Raw genomic sequence first — 24,571 nt, 5'->3', positions numbered from 1 at the left:
CATTTATTTTGTGTGCACAAAAGGTAAAGCAAAATGCAAATACTTAAACAATCACTTACAGACACCTTGGGTGAAAAGATTACAATTTGGGTCTATAAATTTAAGATTTTTGAAACTTCCCTTTAAACAAGTACTTTGAAAGACTCAAATCTATTATGCTATCCAGGACGAAAAAAATCTTACCTCTATCCATCCTGAAAACTGTTTTTCAAGCTTGCTGAATGAATTGAACAAAATACTTTCACATCTATATCTATACTCATTAAAAGCTTACAGTAAGGAATTATGTATGCGTTCACTGATACAAGAGCCTGTGTACAGAAGTGGGCGTTGAATATTGTACTACAGTAAATTTATTACCTCGAATTTAATTTAAAAATACTAAATTACATCATCACTTACATTAAAATTACCAAAATGCCTTAATTGCGTCACGTGCTGACTCATATCAAAAAAATCATGAACAGATACCAATACTTAGATATCGTCTAAACTTGTTCATATGCTAATTGCAAATGCTTACAAAAACTCTGGCACCCTTATTACGATTTTCATGACCTCGAAGGCGTCGAGAGCCGAAACACTATATGTTTAGATTTTATTATGAAACAAACAAAAACCTCCATTTAATAAACCTCCATAGTCCCAAAGCTTGGCGACTCGCTATGAATTGTAGCACTCCGAGCCAAAAGTTTGAAAAACACTGGTTTAAGTGACTTATCATCCTCTGCCTTTTGCATCTCTCAATGCAAGATAGATTAAAAGATTAGATTAGATCAAGAACTGTTAAGCTAAATTTAGCTGCTTTTGTTTTCTAATTATTGCCAGGCTGTGATCGTTACCCGATCGATCGATCGATTTGTATTCTACTTATTTATATGTTTTTCTTTTATTTCCGCAAATGTTATGCGCAAATAAACAATACCTATTAATAAAATATATATAAATAGAAAAAACTTTATAGAACCAAAACAAAAAAGAAGCAACAGAAGGAAAAGAGAAATAGTACTTAGTGCTAGGATGGAAAGGCGGCCTTATCACTAAAAGTGATCTTTTAAAGGCAACCTGTGCGAAGCGTGTAGAATAAAGGGGTGGAAAGTGGATAGTGCTCAGAAAAATAAAAAAATGAATAAACTGACATAAACATACATAAGGACTCATTATATCAACCGATAGACGTCCACTGCTGGACATAGGTCTTTTGTAGGGAGTTCCACGGTTCTGTGCCGCTTGAATCCAACGGCTAACTGCGACGCGCCTAATGTCTTCCGTCCACCTCGTCGGGGGTCGAACAACGCTTACCCCAGTTCTGGGCTGCCGTGTTAGCACCCTGGAACCCCAACATCCATCCCTCCTCCAAACTATGTGCCCCGCCCATTGCCACTTCAGCTTCGCGACTCGTTGATCTATGTCGGTAACTCTGGTTCTACGGATCTCCGCATTTCTGATTTGATCACGTAGAGATACTCAGAGCAAAGCTCTCTGCATCGCCCGCTGAGTGACTCTGAGACTTCTTATGAGGCCCATAGTTAGCGACCATGTTTCCGAGCCATAGGTCATCTATATTTACGTAATAGCTACATTTTTTTTATAATTATAAAATTGATGGACAAAGTAGAAAGTCTATCCCAAAATGCTCTACTTCTAATGAAACTAAAACTAAAATTTGATGCTACAATACAAATAATAAAAAAAACTAACGACCTGCTAAACTATAATCTGACGTGAGCGTAGTCGTACTACGGGTATAGTTTAGGCATGTTACACGACTCGTTTGCTATTGCTAGCTTATTATTCAGATATTAGCATACGCGTGGCAAAACGCTTAGGCTACTTATTTACCTATAACAATATGTTTTAACGTTTTACCCAATACAATAGGTAGTAACCTGACGCAATCATCGTTAATATCCCACTGACTGTTTTTTAAGTGATAATCTTCAGTAGCTTTGAAAGATTATTGATTGGGAAAAAATTATCAGTTCACGTCACCGATGACCTTGACATGCTCGTGACGTATTGCGCCAAACTAGTGAGCGTAGTATCGCAGCATGCTGTGACGTGCACAGAGTCTTCCGCCAGGGTATGCATAAAGCTGATACATGGCATAAAATGGAAAAATTCCCCCCCCAATACGAGCTATATAAAATAATGAGGGTAGGCGGTGCTTTTGTGCATGTATGAAGTGTAAACCACTGGCAGCATGTATACACATGTATGCGCATTTAAACATTTATAATACATTTTATATACTCAACTGTTTGATATGCGTATTTGAGTTTTTTGATGGGTAACATCTTAGTATTTCGCGTCACCGAATGATTATTTTTTTTAAATCCATTGGTTTGATTTTTTTTTACGACTCCGTTCCTTTTACTTAGTGTAACCGAGAGGGATAGTGAAAGCTCCGCAAGTGAGATTTATCCTAACATTTCGAATCTTGGCTACGCTTGGAATTGCAGGTGGGTCAGATAGTCGATTAGTCCGTACGCCTCCAAGGCCTTGGAGTGAACCCACGTCCGGATGACGTACGAAAATGGGGACTCCGTCTGCGCCGCAGAGTGTTTGACCTACTGCTAGGAAATCGTTTCCTCACTTATCAATAAGACACAACCTTGTACGGCTTGGCAGGGTAAAATAACGACCGTAGATTCCTAGGTAACGATTAATTACCTACTACCCAACTTGGATGTTATTTTTGAGGAGTAAAAGTAGCTGATATTCACTTTCCTAGGCAACACCACAAAAAAATAATTGTAATTTCGTTTTCGGTCATAATAATAGAAAATTATCCATGCATCATTTTAGCGCCCCAGAATCGCATTGCCAACATAATTGCTAGTGATAAACGCGCATTGTTTTATAACACGATTCGATTTTCAAAATCAATCTTCGCTTATATACTGTGAAAATACTTTATCATAGTCAAATTTGTTAATTTTCTCAACCGTTTACCTTTAGTAACATATTAAATCACTGTATAAGACCAGTAGTGACCTATTACATTAACGTATAAGCCAGCAACCAGCTGTGATATACTTAAGTCAATGAGAATACAAACACTACGTGACAATAATCTCAGGTAGCCAATGGTATCTGCAATACAGTTCATCTGCTTAGTCCGATATCAACCTATTACCGGCCCACTACAGGGCACGGGTCTTCTCTCGCAATGAGAAAGAGGCAAGGCAGTAGGCCGCCACGCTGGCCCAGTGCGGATTGGTGGACTTCGACCTTAAAGAATACTATGTAAAACTCTCCGGCATGTAGGTTGCCTCACGCTGTTTTCCTTCCCCGTTGAAACAAGTGATATTTTAATTACTTGAAACGCAAAACATAGAAAAGTTACCTATAGGTGCGTGCTGGCATCTGAATTCCACCCCCTAAAGTGAAGCGAAGTACTAGGCTATAACCAATCTTATACTCATCTATATATATATATATCTATATATATATATATATATATATATCTATATATATTGACGGCCGATTGGCGCAGTTTGCAGCGACCCTGCTTTCTGCGTCCAGGGCCGTGGGTTCGATTCCCACTACTGGAAAATGTTTGTGTGATGAGCATGAATGTTTTGCAGTGTCTGGATGTTGTTTAAAGTGAGCGAAGCCGAAGCCGGCTAGTATATTGTAAAGCTAAAGAGAGAGTAAACAAACATGTTTACTTGAACGCGATGATCTCAGGAACAACTGGTCCGATTTGAAAAATTATTTCAGTGTTGGATAGTCCGTTTATCGAGGAAGGCCTATAGGGTATATATGTCATCACGCTAAGAACAATATGAGCATAGCACTGAATAACAATGAAGAATGTCACAAAATCAGGATTTTTTTTTGCTTTTAGCTGCTTTCGCTGTTTGCGTTGCGTAAACGGTTAAAGTTTCGATAAAATCATGTATCAAAAAGTTGGTCCTCTTTAAAAGTACTAAAAAAAGCCCGTGACAGCATATGTCTATCTTTCAAGGTTGACTTATACGCGGACGAAGTCGCGAGGTACCGCTATCTATTATACAACATACATAGTTAGAAAATCTCAGTATAGGTACTCTGTGCACGAAATGCTTACTGATAATGTAAATATCTACTCGTACCGACATAAATTAATTCTAGAAACAAGTTCTATGATCTGCACATAAACAAAATTAATGCCAGCAAAAAAGCCAACGGTTCACGTTATTGAACTGTAATAAGCGAACGCATCCGTGGGAACGTGCATTGCTAAATAGGTCGCACCATACACTTTTATATAGCCACTATTACAACTATTATACAGCCACTAGCTCTGCCCGCGACTTCGTCTGCGAGTAACATTAATAATAATAATGAATACACTACGACAATACACACATCGCCATCTAGTCCCAAAGTAAGCGTAGCTTGTTATAGGTACCAAGACAGCTGATGAATATTTTTTTATGAATATAATACACATAAATACTTATAATATACAAATAATCATCCAGACACTGAAAAACATACATGTTCATTACACAAACATTTTCTAGTTGTGGGAATCGAACCCACGCCCTTTGACTCAGAAAGCAGGGTCGCTGCCCACAGCGCCATTCGGCCGTCATATTAAAAAAAAATTTATCAAAAAATTTCTGCTAGTTTGTATTTCGGTTCAAATAGGTAAATGGCAGCCTATTTTTCACTCACAAATAGCGCATTGGGTAGAAGCTCGACTTCAATTTCGGGGGGCCGAGTTCAAATCCCTTCACGTCTAACTTTACTAAGTTATGTGCGTTTTAAGAATTTAAAATATCACTTGCTTCAATGGTGTAGCCTGAGAGATCTACATACTGTTCTCAAGGGCATGGGATCTATCAATGCGCACTGGATCAGTGTGGTGGTAGGTACCTACTCATTCTGAGACCTTTAATATATAGTGCCCTGTGATTAGGTATAACTGACAGCCATCGGAGAAAGTATTATATAATTTAAAAAAAAAAGAAACGTGTAATCTATATATATAAAAGAAAGTCGTGTTAGTTACACTACTTATAACTCAAGAACGGCTGTACCGATATGGCTGAAAATTGGTAGGTGGGTAGCTTAGAGCCAGGAGACGGACATAGGATACTGTTTATCCCGTTCGACAGTCCTTATATATATATCTATATTCTACATCTATAAAACAAAGTCGTGTTAGTTACACCATTTATAGAGAACGGATGGACCAATTTTCATTATTTTTGATTTCTTTGATTCCTGTTAATCCGGAATAGGAGAATAAGTATTAAAATACAATATTTTTTTTTTAATTTAAAATCAAAACAATTATCTAGCCGTTCATTAGTAACAAAACACAATTGACAGCGCACGTCAAGTTGTCTATACCTAATCGTAAAACTGTTGATGTGACCTATAGAGAGATTCCGGAGTAAGATGAGTTTCATGTATTTTACTTTATAAAGACATTGAGAGGTAAAATATACTAAGGCGAAATGAAATTCGCGGGGATAGCTAGTAATTAATAAAAAAAAAAATCGTAAATGTATATATTTTAAAAACGCACATAACTTTTTTCCGGTCCTTTTTCCTTTAATTTTTTTAGTAGCGATCTCTGACAGCTAACCTTAGGATTAGAACAACATGCGAGCGAGAACGGACAGGTGGTGTAAAATTACCCGTATTATAAATAAACATTCAAATAGCTAAACACAAATACAAAAACAAAATTGCACAATAATTAAGAAAAATAAAATAAATATACCTATATAAAATAATAAACTTATACATTCAATCATACTATATACATAAATACATAACAACATTTACATAATAACAATAAAAATAAATTAGTAGTATGTACGTAAAATGTCCTCATAGCTTCACCATTAGCGACTTATCCACACCGCCCTTCCATTAGTCTTAAACTTCGTTTATTAATACGTGCGATAGAGGGAATTCAATGTAAAGATCAAGACCCTTTGCTGCTCGCGTAAGAAAATGACAAACGTCTATGCGCCATTTATAACTAGACAACTTTATGTATGACACCAACACAACCTAAAATCAACCTTAATTCTTTGTCTTTAGAGTCTTTTAGAAATGTAAAATAAAACAACTTGTTATTTACCACCAAATTAGCCAAAAAGGAACTCTATTTTAATTAGAATAAAAGTTAAAAGTGCAGTAAAATGGTGTTGGGTGCGTAATGCTAAACCTTAACCTCAAAACCGTGACGCCTAACGCCGCCATATTAGATTTGTTCGGCTATTTCCGTGCCACGTTCGTGTGCGTTCGTTGATAACGCTGATAACTGATAGTTTGACGTGCCCCCCCTCCTGTAGTCACTATTATACAACTATTATAAGACACAACGTCTTGTTGGGGCGTTAGGATTGTGTACATTAGAAGTAACCGGTTAGGTATCAAAATTAGCATTGAATTTTTACTTGCGCCTGCGCATCTAAGAAATTTTAATTTTGAAGTTCTGGAAAAAGTTTTCAAAGCTGTAAATTGCGGAAGTGACAATGTTTAGAAACATTGTAGTACCGTATGACTGCGCCGAGCCGTGACCGCTGTTGTTTTAAGTTCGATTCCCGGCAGAATTCAGAAATTTATTATTTCTGAATTTTCTATGGTCTGGTACGTTGGAGAACAACAACGCGCGCGACGTGCCGCTGAACGATTTAGCGTTTCGGTGCGATGTCGCGTAGAAACCGATAAGCAGGAGAATCTGTATGGTGTAATTTATAATATCTTCAATCCTTATACTCCACACCAAACAGATCTTCGGCAATTTATCTATAACTATAATTTCTAAAATTAAATTAAAATTTATTTGTTTACATATACTTTTTTTTTGACGGCCGATTGGCGCAGTGGGCAGCGACCCTGCTTTCTGAGTCCGAGGCCGTGGGTTCGATTCCCACGACTGGAAAATGTTTGTGTGATGAACATGAATGTTATTCAGTGTCTGGGTGTTTATATGTATATTATAAGTATTTACGTATATCAAAAATATTCTTCAGTCATCTCAGTACCCATAACACAAGCTACGCTTACTTTGGGGCTAGATGGCGATGCGTGTGTGTGTCGTAGTATATTTATTTATATTTATGTACCCTGTACGCACGTACATCCTCAGTAGATGCTGACTTTATAATGACCTTCTGAGGATGCTCTGGTTTCGGAGCAAAACGTGCGTAGAGCTTACATTGCCTAAGATCGGTTTGGTGTGGAGTATAAGGATTGAAGAAATTATAAATTACACAATACAGATTCTCCTGCTTTTCGCGGAGTACCTACAGCAAATGAAGCTTAATTTTCATAATTTGACTACAACTGCTATACCCCAACAGGCTAGCCCTTTACCATTTTAGACATGCTGTCTATACATGAAATGTTTAAAAATGCAGTTAAAGCTTATTATCCTTCCCAATAAGACGACTGGTTTTTATTTTTATATCATCTATTCATTAATATAGCTTTTCATGATATATATTAGTTTATTATTTTTTATATATATATATATATATATGAATATTTTATTTTATGTTTTTATTAGTGTATAATAAATAAATAAATAAATATACTACGACAATACACACATCGCCACCTAGCCCCAAAGTAAGCGTAGCTTGTGTTATGGGTACTAAGATAGCTGTTGAATATTTTTATGAATATAATACATAAATACTTATAATATACATATAAACACCCAGACACTGAAAAACATTCATACTCATCACATAAACATTTTACAGTTGTGGGAATCGAACCCACGGCCTTGGACTCAGAAAGCAGGGTCGCTGCAAACTGCGCCAATCGGCCGTCGAAGTGTATATTTTGTTTGTGTATTCGTATGTAGTTATTTGAATGTAGGTTTATAATAATTTTACACCACCTATTTGTTCTCGCTCTTGCTGTCTCCTAATCCTAAGGTTGCCTGGCAGAGATCGCTTTTTAGCGATAAGGCCGCCTTTTGTATACTCCAGTTTTTTTGTGTTCCTCTCTATTCGTCCTTTATTTTCCTAACTGTGTAGTGGTGTACAAATAAAGAGTTTAAATAAATAAATAAAATGGTAAAGGGCTCATGCAGACCAGCAGGTGGAAGTGCAGTCAAGTGCTAATTTCTTAGTAGTGGAATAAGAGCTAACTGTCTTATAACATCCTAACTCCACGTAGCTAGGTTAAAAGTGTGCTTCAAGCAAAAGTTTGGTGCTTTTAAATGCATTTTATTTTTGACTGCGGTTTGGGTAATGCCATTATTGGTTTTGCCCGAGTTTCAACACAGGGGCCCACTAAATATTTAGAAGTCACGCGACCATCGTAATAATCTTGATGGAAATCGAAATGCTGGGGCTCAAGTGACAAACTTAACGTTATACAAAAGGATATTATAAAACGGGGAATAAAAAAATAAGCGGTGCTAATGATATACGTACTCTCCTCTAGACCGTTGTTGTTCCGATCGTCGTTTCAGTCAATGGTCTTCTCGCGAAAAGCTTCGACCAACATCTTAAGAAGCTTTCGCTTGGTTGTTGGATCAAGGGTCGGATACAGAAGGCAGTATTCCTTGAAACGGGGCGTATTGTGAGGAGGTTCCTCACTATGGAGCCCTGACCACCGGTTGTTTGGGCATTCAAAAGCCCCGCAAGCGGTGGGTGGAAGTTTTTTTTTTTTTATATAAATTATTAATAGTGTTTTTTAATTTATTTTTAAGCATTGTTAATAATTAAAAAAAAAAAAAAGAAAAAGAATAAATGATAGAGATTAAAAATACGTACTCTAATACTTAATAAAGCAGCATTAAATTATGTTTGCGAAAAACTAAACGGGAATAGAAATACTAAGCGGGCAAATATTATCGGTAAGTGGGCAACAACTACCTATAGTACAACAACTACCTACCTATAGACTAAAAATAAATCATTTTATTCGGTAGGTATAACACAATTTGAAAAATAAATAGGTAGTTTTACAACGTATAACGAAATTACGAAACAATATTGAAGGATGCATAAGTATATTTCATAAGGAATCACCACATAAAAATATTAAATTAATAGAAGCTTTTATTTTACCATATAAACTAATTCAAAAAAATCTAAGTACTTGTGACAACCCTATTTAAGATAAAAGACCGTCACATGCATAGTACCTACGCTACGCGACGCATACCTAATAAAGTGACAGGAGTCACTTGATTTTACTTTTGCATGTGATGTTAGGGCTGTATCTGATTTCTGTCAGTATAAACGATGGCAATGGTTTACTCAAAAACTATAGGCGTTTCGATTTCACAGATTATTCTCAGAGAAAGTAAATACACGGGTCTCCTCCCAGAATAAGAAAGGTAGTGTAGAACTCTAACGCTTTTGATATCATCATGGGGAACTCTTAGGCATGCAGGTACTCGCGATACTTTTCGTCACGCTGAAGCAAGTTTTTAATTTTCTAAAACCCACATAACTTCGATAAGTTAGGCGTGCGTGCTGGGTATCGAACTCGTTCCCCCAAAAGCGTGGCCGAAGCTAGTGGCGTGCACTTAATACATGCACAAAAGCACTGCATACCAAAATTATTTTATAAAACTCATATTCTTCCATTTTATGTCATGTACTTGCTTTATGTTATGTATACCTTGGTTGAAGTCCCTGTGCACGCCACTGCCGATTTTCTAACCACTGGGCCATCACAGCTTCATCATATTCATCATCATCTATAGGACATATAAATAAGATAAACAAGCGTCTGTCTGTTCGTAAAAATGTGTATCGTCTAAATTTGAATTATTCGAACAAGACTCATAAATCACATTTCTTTATTATACACCCTGCTCATTAAAATTTTGCGGACTTATCGCGTAACAAATACAAAAAAAATTAAAAGTTCACGCATCGAATGATCTTCAACATTAAAACTATTTAGTACATAGAAACTACCTTTGCAAAAAGGTACCTAGGTTTTCTTAAATCATTATAATCAATTTACAATTTTCTTTCAATAAAAAAATTATTCACAAACATAATATTACGTTAATGTAGTCACAACGCGCATATACAAATAAATTGGGAACCCATGTTAGCCCTCGACAGCAATCTCACCTTGTATGTAATGATGCAGTCTAAGGTAGTGACGGGCTAACCTTGCAGTTATATTGAACCGTAATCGGTTTCTACGCAACATCGTATCGTAACACTGCATGTAAAACTTAGCAGCGTGCTTTGTCGGTAGGGTGGTAACTACTCACGGCAGAAGCGTCCCACCAGACATAATGTCGGCATGAGAGAGCGTCACGCCGTTTTCCGTGAGGGCGTACAGGTGGATTATAATGCCAAGGCGCGCCAACAGATGTTCCGGGGGAGATTAACGGGGATATTTAATTTCAATAGGAAAGAAATCATTTTTTTTTTATTATTTAGTAGCAAAGTTCCTCTGTTACATGAATAGTAGGGACACTCGGAGGCTTTTTTCTATAAAAATATTCCTTAAATTTTTATTAATTAAAGTGTATTTTCTTTTATCATGTTTTTAGATGTTATTGAGGTAGATACCTTACTAGTTGTTAGCTTAACATGTGCAAAATTCCAGGAATAAAAATATTTAAAAACCGCAGGAAGTATTTCTATTTTTATTATCTGCAACTGGGTAGTTAAGTAGATGAAAATAATAGAGCATAGACCTCACTTACTTTCGCGTCACATCATCGTCCATTGCTATCTATGGAAGGGGAATGCTGTGACGAAAATCCTTTCACAAAACACAAAAGTCATAAAAACCCAATCGCACAAACGATTTTCAACCCTAAAACTTCATTAACAAGACTAAAATTGTCGGGGATGTAGAATTAGTTATGGCGTCGTCGTTCGAATTTCAAAAATGACTAGCAGAGTCTAATGACAAGGTTAAGTGTATGAAACGCAAAGAAACTGGTTCTAAAACATTCGCTCGGCCGTTAGCATAGACAAAAAAGTGGCGGCCATCTTGGGCATCGGGTGATGACTTTTCTTGCCGCTCAAATTACGGAACTCGCTGGTCATATAAGTATTTCTATCTATGTACGTACCTAGGTTTTCTCCGCGTTATTTCGATTTTATCTTGAACAAGTACCTTCTCAGGTGTTGGTTAGAAATTGATTTGTTTCAGTGTTAGTCCTTAGTCCGATATCGTAACTTCCATATTTAGAATGCCTTTACTACGTAAAATTAGGCGGAACTTTTATACAGTCTAATTTATTGAAACCTTTAGTAGGAAAATATGGGGTATATTTACGTTCTACTTCGAAAGACTGGTTTGTCCGAAATGTAAATTTAAAAACAAAATTAAGTAGCCATAATTTTGATAAAAACATTTTTTTATACTTTTACATTACGCACAGATAGTTAAGAACGTACAGAACCCTCATTCAGCCATTAATGCATGCAGTGCATTCTGTCCAAAAACAGTGAAAACCGGGGGGTTTTCACTGTCACCCCGCGCACCTCTCACTTCACACCCGCGGAATGTTGCTAGCTCACAAACTTTTTCCATTTTCCCACTTGATGGTGGACGTTTACATTACAGGTAAAATAATTACTGTCAACATACAAGCCGAAAATTATACCAGGAGCTCATAAACATTCGCAGGTTTTGAGTCTGAGTAGCAAAGTCCACAGGTTCTTCCCAGCAAAGTACAATGTATGCACAAAACAATACCCAAATCATATGGGTGACGTGTGCAAACAATGAGTAATTCGACCTCAATATTTGTGCACTGTTACCATTGCATAGTAGGTAACTTATACCTAGGGTGACCATGATGTTTCATAGAATTAAAAACCTATAATAATACTAAAGTTTTTATAAACATAAAATTCTGATGCCCGTTGTCACTAAACCTAGGCCGTCATAAAGTAAGATCTTAAGTAGTATCCTATAACTAATATCATTGTAAATAATGTATTTATTCATCATCATCATCATCATTTTGAACCCATTGCCGGCCTGCTAGACCCGGCTGACTCGGGTCTTCTCTTAAAATAAGAAGAGTTTAGGCCGTATTACCACTCTGCTCATTTTGACGGCCGATTGGCGCAGTGGGCAGCGACCCTGCTTTCTGAGTTCTAGGCCGTGGGTTGGATTCCCACTACTGGACAATATTGGTGTGATGAACATGAATGTTTTTCAGTGTCTGGGTGTTTATCTATATATTATAAGTATTTACGTATATAATTCATAAAAAATATTCATCAGCCATCATAGTACCCATAACACAAGCTGCGCTTACTTTGGGGCTAGATGGCGATGTGTGTATTGTCGGCCGTCAAAAAAAAAGTATATGTAAACAAATAAATTTTAATTTAATTTTAGAAATTATACTTCTTTTGGCGCGCTAGGGGAAAATGACGAGAGTCAAATTATACGATGCGCGCGCACACCGTCACAAAAAAACGACTCCCTGAAGTTAGCTACAGTAAACATTTTAGTTTTACAAAAAAGTTACCAACAAAGTAAGGACATCTACGTATGTTTTCGTATGAACTGACAACTGTATTCACGATATGTTTTTATTTGTGATATTTAAATAAACTTTATGTAACTAGATAATGCGTTATAATAAAACCTTTAATGTATTAAATTTCCTTTTTCTATTGTTAGTGTCGGGTTTTTATACAAACGTAGAATAAGGTGAAAGATAATTTTTTTTAAAGTTTTTTATTTATGTATATATAAGTACACGTACTTTTTTTTTGTTCTTTCATTTTAATGGCTTTTATTAACAACGAGCCGGGGATTGAGCTAGGTCGGCCGAAAAGGATGTTGAAATGGATATAAGCTATCACAGGTTACAGCCATGGTCACCCTACACCGAAACTTCCGTGACAGAGTCCAATAGAGAGTTAGAAAAAAACACGAAAAAAAACACCGAAATGACACGAATGTGCCCGAATCGCTAACGATAATGCCCGACCTGCATGGTAGCCGAATAGTTTTTCCATGAATAATTGCTGTTCAACGTGAAATACCTACCTATCAACTTGCTTAACTGAAACCCACAGAATAGCTAGACTTTTATGTTTACGGTGGGTGTTTTGTCTAGTTAGAGGCTTTGACCGCGGCTAGTTACCACCCTACAGAGCCAAGTCAAGCGATTTAGCGTTGCGGTACGATGACGCGTTGGTGATTGGGTTGATTTAATAAAACTAGCATGGCCCCCGATAGGTTAGCCCGTTAACATCTTAGACTGCATCATAACTTATATCCAGGAGACTGCACTCCAGGGTTAACTGGTAGTTAAATCTATATATATACAAAAGAGAAAGAGTGTGGGTATGTTCCGTATAGGCTCCGAAACGGCTGGACCGATTTCAATGAAACTTTCAGGGAATCTCTGGATTGACCTGGCGAGTAATCCTGTAAAGTTTGGTGACGATCGAAGCACTCCTATTTTTGAACTGTCAAACTGTCAAATAAAGCTTTTATTTACTATGATGATATACTATTGTTGGGTGTACATGGGTCTAGATAATGATCTTCACCCGCTCGAGAAGAGAATAGAAGGGAATGAATACGGAGAGAAATAAATGATTCAATATATTATGAGACTTAAATTAAAAATTTAATGATGTAAGTTTATTGTTTAAATAAAATAAAGCAAAATCTAGCCCGGCGATTCGGGCTGGGCACGCTAGTAAAAAATAAATAAAAGGCAGGTAGAATATAATCTTAGACCCCAAATCAATTGCTTGTCCGTGGCCAATGAATGCATCAATAGCCATCTCTCTCTCACCAGACAACACCAGGTATCGAACCCGGAACCTTCCACTCATAAGAGCACTTCCACGCTCAGCAATGTGCCAGTGAAGTCGACACGGTTATACGACCTGGCCTAGTCTAACTTACCTTACCCAATAAGATATTATGTAGGAAAAAAAGACATTTAAACCTATCAATTTACTTCTTGGCGTAACGCAGCCAAAAACCGATGTGATGGCTCATTGGCACAGTGGGCAGAGAACCTGCTTTCAGAGGCTGCGTGTTCGATTTTCACAAGTGGAAAATGATCGTGCGATGAACATGAATGGTTTTCAGTGTCTAATTGTTTATATGTATATTTTTCATTAAAATATTCACTAGTCGTCTTAGTACCCATAACACAAGCCACATTTACTTAGGGGCTAAATGCCGATGTCTGTATTGTCGTAGTATATTTTTTTATTTATTTCAAAACTAACAACATGTAATCGAACCTGCACCTTCACGCCATACAGTAGCAATGCTTAGCTATGTCAGACATAGCGTCAAGTTAAAATAGAACGCTGCACTAAACTACTTTAAGCCAATTACTGGCATCCATTATTTATGTGAGTATGCCGTACGTATCAACTGACAAACTGGTCAATGCACTTTGAAATGTACAGCGATCCTTTATTTTTAATCCGCGACGTCAAAAGTATATCTATAGTTATAACCGCTTTGTTTGACTATACGTCTTTATAATATGGCGTTCTAAGGTAGGCTTTTAGACGATCGCCATCATCATATCAAAGTCAAAGTCAAAAATATCTTTATTCAAGTAGGCCCATAGGTGGCACTTTTGATGCGTACATAAGAATTACACGGTAGTGAGATGATGGCGATAACCACATTCGTAAATTTAAAACTAAAGCTACGGGGGTTCCAAACGCGTCCTGGTCTAAGAAGAAGCAGACAACAAACTTGCCGGGTGTTTTTTTTTTGTTATCACCATCTCACAATGTCATTTAAAATTATTAGAAAAGCAACCTGGTTAGAGCAATAATTTACACCCAAGCTTTTTTATCGATTACGTAGTCCTTTATACTATAATAGGAATTTTCTATAAGCTTACGTTTAATACAAACTTTGAACTTTTTAAGAGACATCTCCAAGATGTCAATTGGTAGTTTATTTGTAGAATTGTATGCAATTCCCTTTAAGCGAATTATGAATTTTATGTAACCTAGTACATCAGGGAATCTCCGGATTGACCTGACGAGTAATCCTGTAAAGTTTGGTGACGATCGGAGCACTCCTATTTTTGAACTGTCAAACTGTCAAATAAAGCTTTTATTTACTATGATGATATTCTATTGTTGGGTGTACATGGGTGTAGATAATGATCTTCACCCGCTCGAGAAGAGAATAGAAGAGAATGAATACGGAGAGAAATAAATGATTTAATATATTATGAGACTTAAATTAAAAATTTAATGATGTAAGTTTATTGTTTAAATAAAATAAAGTAAAATCTAGCTCGGCGAAGCGGGCTGGGTACGCTAGAATATTATATATGTATAGATAGGTATATATGCAAAACATATATGTTTTTTATATGCACCACTGAAGAGAGGTACTCTTCTTGAGCTGTTTTTAACGGCGGATCTCTTCGCTATGTAGCGATAAAGCCGCCAAATTGTATACTTTTTGTTAAATTTTTACTTATAATTTTACTATATGTTTATGTGGTTTACAATAAAAGTGTATTCATTAATTCATTCATGCATAGCTATGACATGCGCACACCATTGCAGTAACTGTAGTAAATAATAAAATAAAAATAAAACATAAATTTGACGGCCAGTGGGCAGCAATCCTGCTTTCTGAGCCCTAGGCCGTGCGTTCGATTCCCACAACTGAAAAATGTTTTTTCACAACTGAAATATGATGAACATGATTTTTTTTCAGTAACTGTATAACTGTATATTATAAGTTTAGTATAAGCTAGTGTTTATATGTGTTGTATATTCATAAGAATATTGAACAGCTATCTTAGTACCCGTAACACAAGCTATGCTTACTCTGGGGCTAGATGGCGGTGTGTGTATTGTCGTAGTATATTTATTTATTAGTAACAATAGTATTTGTTACAGTAATTTTATAAAATGGCTAAATAATTAACATTTGATTTATATCCAATGTTCATGACATGATTTTGATATAAATACTTTTTTTTTTTTTTTTTAAATAGACAAGTGCTTGACTGAAATCACACCTGATGGTAAGTGATGATGCAGCCTAAGATGAAGCGCGCTTGCCTAGAAGATGCCTATTAACTCTTGATTTGAAGGTACTCAGATTATAGTTACCGGGGAAGATGGAAGGATGGGAGGGCATTCCAGGCCTTGACGGTGCGGATCAGAAATGAAGAAGCAAAACGCTTCGTACGTGTTGATGGTATTTCAACCACGGAACGGTGTAGATTCTTTCGGTACCTCGCAGTTCGATGGTAGAAAAGAGATGGTTTGACCAAATCGAATAGCTCCTGAGCACACTCTCCGAAATGTATCTTGTAGAAAACAGCCAGACAAGCAACCTTGCGCCGGTGTTCAAGGCTTTGAAGTCTACTGACTACAAGGTCGTTGCCAATGAGTCTCCTAGCACGACGATCCACCGAATGGAGTATATCGATAATGCAGTCGTATTTGTCGTCTTTGACAAATACGACTGCATTATCGATATACTCCAGTCCTACATGGACTCGAACGATGCAAAGATATCTCCCGGTGTCTTAGTCGTTTAACATATTCTATATACTATATAAATATACATCTATAGTTACTGTAATGGTGTCCCATTACCTTCATCATCGGCATCATCATCAGCCAATGTGTAATCTTCTTTGTGCTTTGATTAATCAGATATTACCTCATAGCTTAGTGGTTAGGACTTCGGCTTCACTTTCGTGGGGCCGAGTTCGAATTCCAGCACGCACCTCTAACTTATCCAAGTTATAGCAAATAAAATATCACTTGATCTAACGGTGAAGAAAATGTGTGAGCGGTCACAAAACGCCTGGCCGATGTGAAACATCGAAATCGTTCCGTATAAGTTATATGCATTAAAGAACAGATTGCAACAGGAGTCAGATGTGGCATACTGAAAGTTAAAGCATTGCAATTATAGTATGATTATGCTTTCTTTGTAAGAGTCTGCACACTTACAATTCCTGAATAATTATTGTCAGACATATTGGATAGAAGCATTGGCGATACTTTGCGAAAATCCATGATATATTCTGAAAATTAAGCTTAATTTGCTATAGTCCGCGAAAAGCAGGAGAATCTGTATGGTGTAATTTATAACTTCTTCAATCCTTATATTCCACACCAAACAGATGTAAGATATATACCCTAAACGCACGTTTCGCTCCGAAACCGGAGCATCCTCAGGAGATGTTGACTTAACAATTATTCATTGTAATCGTGATGATGCTCCGGTTTCGGGGCGAATCGTGCGTATATATCGATACAATATCGTTACAATCGGTACATTGCCGAAGATCTGTTTGGTGTGGAGTATGAGGATTGAAGAAATTATAAATTACACCATACAGATTCTCCTGTTTTTCGCGGACTATAGCAAATTAAGGTTAATTTTCATAATAGCTGTCAGACATATTTTATTGATAAAAATATTTTGATAAGTAAAACACAGGTTATCCTCGCATGTGTAACGTAGTAAACAATACTGTATACCCTATACACACTACTACGTATGGACTACGTATCGTACATATAGTATCGCCACGCCAACAATTAGGTTTACCCTCGCCTATAGATGTTTCACATCAAAACATCGTATAGAAAACTGCATGCTTGAGAGTTCTTTATAATGTTCTCAAAGTTTTTGAAGTCCACCAAACCGCACTTGGCCAGCTACGTGGACTATTCCAAGACCCTTCGTATTCCTACAGAAGACCTATACTCTGAAGTAAGTCAGCATGGGCTTATGATGATGAAGATAATATATACATATGGATTATTTCAATCGCGAAAAAGATACTAATATTATAAATGTAGGTATGTGCTCTCGCATTAAAACACTTGTAGTAAATCAAGTACTGGCACACACGAAAGTAAAAACACGTGAAATACTAGTTAAGCAGGTAATCGGGTATCTATTTTGGTGTGTGTGTTACCCTATTAAGGCTGCACGCCACAAAAATATCGACCGCTGTGGCGGCAAAAATGTCCAAACGTGATTTTAATATTTTATACGGCGCAATTTGGACAGGAAATCGATACTAACAAGCCCTAGTCAAACGAATCCTTTGTTTAAACTTTGAAATACCTACACTCGAAATCCGCGATCATAAATAGTGCTATGAAACCTTACATTTGACAAAGATTCTACGAATCCCTCGGAACAAAGATGGAATACAGATGTTATTGAATTAAATATATACACCCTTCACGAAACCTAATATAAATTATCATTATCATAAAATATGCTATAAAGTCTCAGTGTGACGAAGATTCGTTCAAGCAAACGATGACATAGATTTTGAATGACGAAGTTTCATCTTTCCTCTTCACGCAAGAAAGAATAATTAGTTGGTACATTCATAATCAAGTAGGTAGATAAATATAACCCCTATAAAACTTTATTTACCGCAGTCATAGAGAATGCTATAAAATCTCAGGTGTGATAAAAATCCATTCAAGCAAACGATGCATAGTGCCATAGATTCTTAATGACAGAGTTTCATGTAAGCAAGTGGCTTCGCTTTCTTATGGACGCAAGATGTAAATAAATTAAAATATTTAACCTTCACAAAACATAGAAGCATTTTCCGCAATCATAAACAGTGCTATAAAATGTCAGTGTGAAAAAGATTCATTCAAGCAAAAACTGCAAAGTGACATATATTCTTCGCGACAAAGGTTGATTTAAAAAGCAGCTCTGCCTTCTTCTGTACGCAAGATAGAAATTATGTTATGAAATCTCGCAGTGTCCAAGAGATTCAAGCAATCGATACAAAGTGACGTAGATTCTTAACGACAAATTTCATCTAAGCGACCAGTTTATCTTTCTTTTGAACGATAGATGACTTAAAGATGCTTGTACCCCCTATTTATATTTTCAACGGATTAAAAAAAAGAAGAACGTACTCAATTCGACTGTATGTTTTTTTTTGTATATTTGTTACTCAATTGCTCTGCTCATTGATAAAAACTGACTTTGATGATTCTTTTTTTTGTTTGGTACGTTATATTTCAATGGTGGTCCCATTTCAATTTGATGAAGATTCATTGGCGGGATCCTGGAGATATCGAGGGAACTCTTCAAATTTTATAGGCACATCTATAATAATTTGAGTATTTTTTTAAGGAACTTGTGCATCTTCCCTCGAAAAGAACCTTTTTTGACATGTCTTAGTCGGTGCTAAGTAAAATGTAATTTTATATTTGACTTGCTTTTTAGGTATTTAACAAAGTGGGCTCTTTTTTGACAATTTTTTTAAGGATGACTTCTCCGATTATGCTCAGGAAGTTAACATTCTCGTACATCTTAATATATATAAATCTCCTGTCACGATGTTTGTCCGCGATGGACTCCTAAACTACTTAACCGATTTTGAATTAAATGGGCACACCGTGAGCAGTCTGTTCCAACTTAAGAGAAAGGATAGCTTAGATCTTTAATTATAGTCGCAATTTTATTTTATTGCAAATTATTTGTCTATAATTAATTGACAGTCACATGTTATATATATATACTACTATAATCATTTAAGGCTTAGTGATACTGAATACTTTAAAAACAAAATCAAACGCAGACGAAGTCGCGGGCAACAGCTAGTACTTCTATAAGTTTAAAATATTTAAGAGAACTCCCCGTTAGGTATGCAGTCGATCGAACAAATGCACAAATTAAGTCTTCGGGGTACTATGTGCTTCAAAATGAAAGCCAAAGTTTCTGTTGAATTGGAAAGAATTTGTAGACCTCCCTGGGGCGGTAGTGAGCGCTTTACTCATATATGTGGGAGGTCCTGTGGTTTGACAACTGGCAGGGCTGCATTGGCGTACCCAGCTTCTGGTCTCATCATCATCATCATCACATCAACCGATAGACGTCCACTGCTGGACATAGGTCTTTTGTAGGGAGTTCCAAGTTCCACGATTCTGAGCCGCTTGGATCCAACGGCTACCTGCGACGCGCTTAATGTCGTCTGTCCACCTCGTTAGGGGTCGACCAACGCTGCGCTTACCAGTACGGGGCTGCCATTCCAGCAGCTTCTGGTCTAGGGGGAAGCAAGTAAGATTTTTTTAGGTCAGTCAGTTAAATTTCTTTTGGATCGATACTGATTAGGTACTGCCGAAAGTGGAATCCCAAAATTGTGGAGACTGCTTCCCTTCAGCTGCGCAAGAGTGAATGATATGTTGAACTCCAAATGAACGCTAATCTGATATATACCAAAATGGCGCACTCAAGATCTTGAGTTCGCCAGTTCAGTCGTGATAGCTTTGTGGATAGAGCTTCGGCAAAAGGGAGTTCGAACCGCGGCATGCTCCGCGAACTTTTCGGAGCTATGTGCGTTTTTAATTTAAGCAACTAAATAAAATATCACTTGTGTTAACGGTGAAACATCGTAAGTAAATCTGGAGAGTTTTCCATTACGTCGCGAAGACGTGTGAATTCTACCTATCTGCACTGGGTCAGTGTGGCGGAATCCAGCTGTTTTTTTTTTATATACTAGATAGGCTTGCGCTGGACAACTATCATGCCTGATGTAAATGATGCGGTCTAAGTTGGGGCGCGCTTGCCTAGATAATTCCTATTCACTCTTGCCTTGAAGGCATTCAAGTTGTATGAATCAGGAAACATCGAAGCCGGAAGACCGTTCCAAAACTTAGCGGTACGCATCAGAAACGTAGATGAAAATCGCTTCGTGCGTGTCCAGTAGGTCAACCACATAAAGATGCCACCGTTCACGGCGTCTCGCGGTTCTGTGGTAAAATGGTGCCGAAGGAACAAGATTATGAAGCCAGGAGTATAACGGAGAATGGTCAGCAGCGTCCTCTGTACAACTACATCAATTTAGAACGTTCATCAACCCGTCTGTTCAGGGAGGTCTGTCCACTTTAGTTAAGCAGCTTTATATCGTATAAATGTTCTCAAAGACGTTGAAAAGTCCACCAATCCGCACCTGGCCAGCGTGGTGGACTGCGACTTAAACCCTTCTGATTCTGAGGGGACACCCGTGCCCTTTAGAAGACCGGTAATGGGATGATAGCAGTGGCGTGCACAGGTGACTCGACCAGGGTATGCATAAAGCTGGTTAATGGTATAAAATGGGAAAATTCCCCTCAATACGACTTATATAAAAAGGTAACCAGTGCTTTCGTGCATGTATGAAGTGCCAGCCACCAATTATTGAGGAGCTCGATAAAAACATGGACGAAACCACGTGCCTCTGCTACGTAATAGTAAATACAAAATATAGGTAACAATAGATAATAGCTTGTTTATTCGTTTGCTTACGTATATATTTACTACAATAGGTATGTGATTTAAGCGCGGTTGGGCAATACCTCCGATACAGAATCCGAGCGGATTATCGTCATCACCATCAGCAAATATGCATCTAATGCTGGAGATAGACCTTTTTTAAGCAACAAAATCCCAGTCGTACTGGAAGGTCCCAGTTTCGATTCCCAGCTGGAGCAATTCGGATATTTATAATTTCTGAATTTTCTCTGGTCTGGTGGGAGGCTTCGCCCGTGGCTAGTTACCACCAAACCGTGAAAGAAATGCCGCTAAGCGTTTTAGAGTTCCGGTACGATGCTGTGTAGAAACCACATAGGTATGGGTTTAATATAACTGCCATAGCATCTTACACGTTAGCCCGCTACCATCTTAGACTGCATCAAGTGGGATTGCAGTCAAAGACTTGCTTGTAGTGAAAAAAAATAGTGCCAGCTCTTTGAACTCCCAGCCTTTTACATCCACAGGATTCCAGCCACTTTCCGGAAATCGTTACCTTACATTCCGCTTTTCGGCACCAACGCCCTATTGGTCCTCTTTTTTTTTATTCCGATATGAGTAAGCAGATGATTGATGAAGTCAAAGATTTTAACGGGCTAACCTGTTATAGGTTATGGCAGTTATATTAGACCTATCCCCTGAGTTGTTTCATAGCTAAATCACTGGAAGGCACGTCTTTGTCCATAGGGCGGGATCTAGCCACTGCCAAACCCTCCCATCCTCATCATATCAACCCATTACCGGCCCATTACAGGGCACGGGGTCTCCTCCCACCATGAGAAGGGGTTGAGGCCGTAGTCCACCACATGGCCCAGTGCGGATTGGAGGACTCCACACGCCTTTGAGATTATGGAGAACTCTCAGGCATGCAGGTTTCCTTCACCGCTGAAACAAGTGCTATTTTAATTGCTCAAAACGCACATAACTTGGAAAAGGTAGACGTGCGTGCTGGGCTTCGAACTCGGCCTCTCGAAAGTGAAGTCGAGCTTCTTCCCACTTGGCTATGACTGCTACTCTACCTAACCTTCCCATCATATAATTAAAAAATTGGTTACTACACGGACATCGGATACCACACGGACGTTGTACCCAACCGCTGCTAATGGTAAAACTGATAAAAAACACAACAATTCTTTGTACTGAATACTGTGATGAAATCCAACTTAAAGGTAATAAACATCTAATTCAATTAAACAACAGTAGTAGTTACCTTAGGAGACGTGTACTACACATGCACACACACAAGATCACATAATCACACACACAGCAAAGCGATGCCAATGTACTCACATTATTTCCAATTAGAACAAAGCAAAAACAACTTTAAAGACATCCGAATACCTTGGAACTATTAAATTAAACATATCAAACTTTATATTATTATCCACACTACTTTTAATGAACGATATATTGCGATAATAAAGTTGAAATTAGCTTGATAAAGCCCTTAAAGTTCACGTGCGTGAAGTTATCTCGAATCTTGGTATATAGCAATGCAATTCACTCGCGACTAACTTCGTTGCATACACCAATACAATCAAGTTCATAGATTAAGATTGGCGTGCCAACATAAATTAACTATAGGTGGCTATAACTGTAATTAAATTATAACATACGTATAAAACGGTCAAAGGAAATACCTTACCTTATATACTTTACGCCGCAGTCCATAAGCACTCAAAGTTGTCGGGTTAACCACAAAAAAATTGATATTCAATACAAGTTCACTAACACTAAAAATAGTTTATATTAGTTTTCTAAATATTTTTTTTGCACTAAGTCATCACAAATTTATTATCTAGGTAATGTATTTTGTACATAAGGCACTCATAAAATCACATATATTGAGCAAAAGAGTTTTCACTTTAAAAAGTTTTCTTTTAAATCGAACGAGCGTTTGATTTTCAAAAGTTCCACTGGCGAAGTTCGGGGTTTAATTCGGCGGGATCAGCCCTTTCCATTCGGTGGATTTTCGTCGGTTTTCGTCTATTTTCGTGAATTTTCGTCGCGGATTCAACGAGTGGCGCATGCGAGGACAGCCCGCGCGCAACTGAACATTGTCGTAGGTTAAGTTTGGAAAAAAAACCGTACACTCAATTTTCCGGCACACAAGTGAAGTTTCACTTAAAAACTGCACGCTTATAGTATTTTTTTCCGCCACTTATTACACAAAATCACTGCGAGGTTATTGTTTTGACAGCTCCATGTTTGATGATAAACCTATACCACGCGTATATCAGTATACCTGTATAGGTCTTGTATTATAGGTTAGCAGAGGGCGCCACAGTGTAAAAAATACGTAGCCAAACAAACTAGCAACGCGCGTAAACACAATGAAATTACTAAAGGCACTTTTCATTATTTTATTTCGCTATGCACCGGCCGTCTACGTCACCGAAATAGCGGGCGGGAGTTAGCCGTCTCTTTCTTTCACAAGTGTTGCGGTTCCCGCTCGAATAGTTCCAATTTCGAAAATGACAGATCACAGATGAACTATAAAAACGAACGTAGAGCTATAGTCTTTTTTTTTTAATTGGGCTGTATGAACCGCGTGCATTGATCGTGCAGGCTACAACAGAACTGCATTCGCACTGGCGCGTAAGACTAGATGACATTCACAGGTTTAAAACTCAAGTTCAGACGGATGCGACGTCAATAAACTGGCCGATGCATAGTAGGATTGTGGCGCGAATGTTATTTTATCGCCTACGTCTATTAGTTTATAGTCTTTAGTAAGTAATTGTGAGACTTCATGTGTGATTCATTTAGTCGGAAGCTGAGAGTTGGCACTTGCGAAAGTTTTTATTAATCGAATCACATGACCGGATATTATCTACTTGTTATAATAAACGTTGAAACACGCCTAACTACATTGAAGTAGCGTGATGGGTGAATTATCTTAATCCGACTTTCCTATGAGTTAAAAACGGTCTTGTTAGTGGGAGTCCCAGGTTTGATCACTGACAGGATTTTCTGAAATTTCATACTTCTTATCGACAAAGACCTGCTGCGTTTTAGATTCCCAATGCATTATGCAGGGTAGAAACTGATTAGGGGTACGGGACTATCATTCTCAAACTTCCCTACCCTTAATAGGTAAGCCTGCTACAATCTAAAACTGAATCACCACTTACCACCAGGTTAAATTGCAGTGACTTGTATGTACTGAAAAAATGCTGTGGTCATTAAAAAACTGAGAAGAAAGACTTTCTTCTAATTCTTATTTTTCACCTGTTCTAGAAACACTACTTAATTTGAGTGGTATTTGATGCTTCAAAATTAGTGGTGTACACGGTTTCTGTATTTTCTTAATTCTGTGATCTTCATTACCTCATTACCA

At 37.5% G+C, this 24,571-nt stretch overlaps 1 protein-coding gene across 5 annotated transcripts in view; it reads right to left on the bottom strand.

The window, feature by feature from the left end:
* The window catches only part of LOC120634184 (mushroom body large-type Kenyon cell-specific protein 1), a 315,805-nt gene extending 292,076 nt beyond the window's left edge, over positions 1 to 23,729 (bottom strand). For all 5 annotated transcript variants that reach the window (XM_039904624.1, XM_039904626.1, XM_039904625.1 and 2 more), the window contains exon 1: positions 22,877 to 23,729. The gene's annotated coding sequence lies outside the window, so the exon portion shown is untranslated. The remainder of the gene's footprint in view (positions 1 to 22,876) is intronic.
* Between the last annotated feature and the right edge of the window lie 842 nt (positions 23,730 to 24,571).

The sequence above is a fragment of the Pararge aegeria genome, chromosome 23, assembly GCF_905163445.1.
Source record: "Pararge aegeria chromosome 23, ilParAegt1.1, whole genome shotgun sequence".
NCBI lineage: Eukaryota > Metazoa > Arthropoda > Insecta > Lepidoptera > Nymphalidae > Pararge > Pararge aegeria.
Note: the sequence above shows the minus strand (reverse complement) of the source record. Positions and strands in the feature narration are given on the sequence as shown.